This window comes from Pteropus alecto, unplaced genomic scaffold, assembly GCF_000325575.1.
Source record: "Pteropus alecto unplaced genomic scaffold, ASM32557v1 scaffold41, whole genome shotgun sequence".
NCBI lineage: Eukaryota > Metazoa > Chordata > Mammalia > Chiroptera > Pteropodidae > Pteropus > Pteropus alecto.
In genome coordinates, this window is record NW_006430464.1 from 1,379,894 (window position 1) to 1,384,643 (window position 4,750).

The 4,750-nt window shown below is 49.0% G+C and overlaps 1 pseudogene; it reads right to left on the minus strand.

Annotated features, from left to right (window-relative positions):
* Positions 1-3,380: 3,380 nt before the first annotated feature.
* On the minus strand, positions 3,381-3,499 carry LOC112482142 (annotated as a pseudogene).
* Positions 3,500-4,750: the final 1,251 nt, after the last annotated feature.

Sequence of the window (4,750 nt, forward strand, 5' to 3'; positions counted from 1 at the left end):
CGGCCCCGCCCCCGCAGCCGCCTGAGCTCTCCGCCGCCCATTGGCTCTAGTTGCTGCCGCTCAGACTCGGGCTCTCCCCCGCGCCCTCCCTCATTGGCCGCAGGACAAAGGCACGCCGCTACGATTGGTCCAGCGCCCCGCTATTTCCGTTCGGGAGAGGGGGGAGAAGGCGTTGCCTGAGAGGTGGGCGGAGCTTGGGTACGTACTGTTGGACCGCCCCCCGCACGGCCGGGTGCGGTAGTGATTGGCTTCAGACACTCTCCCGCCCCGGAGGGATTGACGTGAAGGCAGGCGGGGGAATCGTGCTTGAGGAGGCGGGGCTTGTGTTGACTGACACCAATGAACGTGTAGATCGCCCCCTGAGGCGTCGCCGATTCGCCGGGACCGTCCTACTCCCGCCCCCAAAGGGGCGGTTGTGTGGGCGGGAGGAGGACGATGAAAGGTGGAGAAGGATGGGGAAGGGAGGGCGTCACTCAGCTGGGCCGGGATAGGTGGAGCGTCGCCTGCAATTCCCTGCTGCAGAGAAGGGCATGGGAGGGGCAAGAAAGCGTGAGTTGTTTACTGCGCAAGCGTCCTTCTGTTCCCCTTTCTTCGCACCCTCTCCACCTCCGGCTCCTGAAATCTTGCAAAAGACCTCCCTGCCCGCTCCTCTCCCTTATCGAGCGGCCAGGAAGTTGAGACCTAACTTGTCGGGAGACCAAGAATCCCAGGGCACAGGAAACTGTAAATCAAGTCTAGACCCATTAAACAGAGGTTAAAACTGAGGTCCAGAGTGGATGAATGACTTGCCCAAGATCGCACAGCTAGGTAGTGTCACAGCTGGGATTTAAATTATATTTTTGGCTCTTAACCGCTTTTCAAGACACAATGCTTTTTTTTTTTTTTAAATGATAACGCCATCATACAGATACCAAGTCAAAATTCTGACTCTCTCCTCCAGTAGATCTGGCGTTCCTGAGCAAGAATCGTTGAAAGAAAGGAACACGTGAAACTAGCCTAAGCACTACCCTTCAGCGTCACAGAAACCCGCTTTAGTTGACTGGCAAAACCTCCTGAACTCCAGCGTCCCGGACTATTGAGAAATTTGGGGCAAAGGGTACTGGAAGAGTCCATGTCTGTCACGGAGGAGCTAAATCCCACCCACCACCCTTTTCTAATCTCAGAAGCCCAGGATACTTGGAATGAGCCTTGGGGGAGTGTCCTGGCTCCAGGGAACGTCCACTCTGAGTCCTGGGCGGGGGGCGCGGTCAGAGAAGCGCCCCCCTCCCCTCATTCAATGGATTTGTCCATTTGGGTTTCCAGGAATGGGGCTTGGGAAAGTCCATTCTGACTTCTAGGAGGACAGCCATCATTTAGCTCTTTTAGTGACCAAGAGAGTCCATTACTAATAAGGGTTGGAGGGTGCTATCTGCCCGTAAAGAACAGAGAACGGGCCCATTAAAAACAACACACAAATTATTAGGACCAGGAGTTGGAAACAGTCCTATTTATGGAAGATAGGGATCCGAGGACTGGAGAAGTCCGTTTGTTACATGAGAGGATGCACTTTCTCCCTGAGGATAATGCCATTAAAAAATATGTGTATATATATATATACACATATATACATATATATACGTCTGTATATATATATATCTATGTGTATATATATATATCTGTGTGTATATATATATCTATGTATATACGTGTGTATATACGTGTGTATATACATAGATATATATATATACACACGTATATATATGTATATATATAGTAGTGGGGGTTCTAACTGGTCTATTTTTTGAGGGTTGTTAAGAGAGACATCCAGAGTCCCAAGAACAAAAATCTGTCACTACCAAATGGAAAAGCCACCCCTCTTCCAGGCCTCAACTCTCCACCTCGGTCTCCCCCACCACTTCCGACCCTTCACAGAGCCCCACCTGCGATCAGATGGAGTTAATTCTGAGTTCTTGGTGTGGGTAGACGGTGGAATTCCATCTTCTCCCAACTCCTTCCAGAGCCCATGAATTAGCCAAAACTTAATTTTTAAGACAAGGCCTAAAGCAAAGTCACCAGGGTCTGATGAGGAGTTAGATTGGGAAGGAAGACAAACTTCTGGAAAATCTGGGACTAGTAGATCCTACATGGGGGCCATATAAGAAAATCTGGGACTAGTAGATCCTACATGGGGGCCATACAGTGGGTGCCACAGGTATAATTTTCTATTTACTCCGGCTACGTTAAAAAAATAATAAAACGGAAAAGTGAAATTAATTTTAATAATGTATTTTATCTGACCCGATATACCCAAATATTATCAGTTCAACGTTTTTGGCATTCTCGTTTTTCTAAGTCTTTGAAATCCCATTTTTGTGTGTTCGTTTGTTTTTATAGCACGTCTTAGTTGAGACTCATCACATAGCAAGTGCTTAACAGTCACAGGCCATTGGTAGTGGCTGAGATATCGGTCGGCATAGAATTATAGGACCAGATTTGAGCAAGACCATTCTTGGGCTCAGAGGCTCAGGGGCTGACCCATTGCTAAATTTTAAGGCCAGGCCACAAACAAGTCCACGTTTGGGGGTCTAGATGAGGTGTGAGCAAGTCCTTTTAGGTTTTAAGGCAGAGCATTAAGAGAGAACCCCAGAAGCACCTTGAGGAGCTCATGGACTGAACCATCAATAGCTTCTAAGACTCTGACCTGAGCAAATCAACTCTTGACTTTCTCCAGAAATACTGGACTCACCCCCAGTCTTCCAATTTTGGCAAAAAGGCCCTCCATCCATCACCCAAGCACTCATCCTAGAGTGCCTCCTGTCCCTGATCTCGAACCAAGGCCACAGCACATCCCACAGCCAGCCTCCTCCTTCCATCACCCCTGCCTCACCCGTGCAGGCCATCCTTAACCGTCATCTCTTGCCTGGAACCTGCCGCGACATCCCTTTCTGCCCTCCCTGCTCCCATCTTGGCCACCCATGGTCTATTCTCTACACGAACCCACGTGCTTTTTATGACATCGGTCAGCCGTGTCCTTCCCCAGATTAAAGACCCCAGTCACACTGGCTTCCTCTTGGCCATTCTTACTCTCCAGATACATACCTACACCCCCACCCCAGCTTTCCCCGTGGCTGCCCCCCACCCCTCAGATCTCAGCTCAATGGCGCTGCTTCCGAGAGAACTTCTGAAATCAGGAGTTAGGAACTTAAGGTAAACCCTCCCCATCCTCCCTAACGTGTTCGTTCTCAAACACGTTATCGAGTAGTTTTTAAAAATATATAATATACGGTAACGGAAAGAAACTAGACTTGAGGTGATGAGCTCAAAATAGAGTATACAGATGTTGAATTATAATGTTCCACACCTAGGGGTTATATATTGTCAGAATAATTTTTTTTAAAAAACACCTACAGCACCTAGTCTTCCTAACTGGTCTCCCATCCAAGTACTAACCAGGCCCGACCCTGCTTAGCTTCCGAGATCAGAAGAGATCGGGCTCGTTCAGGGTGGCATGGCCGTAGACTGGAATAAATTTAATAAAAGAGAAAGAACGCACATAAAATATTAAAAATTTCATTATAGACATGTTCATATATACCCCAAAGCAGAGGGTATAACGCACCCTGTATTCCCAGCTCCAACAAGGACCAACACGGACCTTTATTATTTCATCCACGACCCTCTCCATTTCTCTTCCCCACCTCTGCTGGATTATTTCAAAGCAAGCCCCCTCATCATACCATTTCATCCCCATCGCCCAGTTATTATGAATAGGGTCTTTGCGGAAGATCAAGTTCAGGCGAAGTCATTTGGGCGAACCCTGAGCCAATATGACTGTGTCCTAAAAAAGGAGACACTCAGACACAGCAGTAGACAGGGATGGAAACAATATGAAGACCCACGGGGAAGATGGCCATCTATAAGGTAAAGAATGCCTGGGGCTACCAGAAGCAAGGAGAGAGGCCAGCGACAGATTGTCCCTCACAGCCTCAGAGGGAACCAGCCCTGCCAACAGCTTCATCTGGGACTTCTGTGATTCAAGCCCCTCAGTCTGTGGTACTTTGTTACGGCAGCTCCAGGAAACTAATACCAAATTCCAAGCCTTCATGCCTAGCACTGACTCTCTAGTTCCATGTTTATTTCGATTCTTTATTCATAGGCGAAATTCAAACACAAATTTGTGCACCGGGGATTAGTGTAAATCGATGAGCTTTGACAAATGCTCACACCTGGTTCTGATTCTCTTTATACCGCTTACCGACATCTGGTATTTTTTGTGTGTTTCTGCCTATTGCCTGCCGGCCCCCTCCCAGCCCCCTACAGAATGTAAGATCCTTCAGGGCCGGGGCTCCACCCTCATTCGCCACCATCTCCCAGATCCCGGGAAAGTGCCAAGTTCGAGTCCGGGGTACGCGTGAAGAATCAAGTATGAATGTGGGGGGCTGGGTGACACCCCTGTTAGTATCAGGGAGAGGGAAGTTGGGCTCCTCCCCAGAACTGAGAATTAATAACTCCAGAACCAATGGGCCTGTCCATTGTAAGTTCTGGACTAGAATGAAGCAGAAGGACACATCGGGGTAGAAACAGAATCCTGGACAAGAAGGGTTCGCTAAGCCCCCCGGGGGAACAGCTGAGCCGGCACCTCCCTCTGCCCCCGTTCCCCCCCTTAATGAGGCCCAGTGGTTAGGTCCTTTATGAGGCAGGCTTGCAGGGACAGAGACTTTGAGGGTCAGTGGTCAGAGTAGTCTCAGAGGAAGGAGCCCCTGGGAGCAGG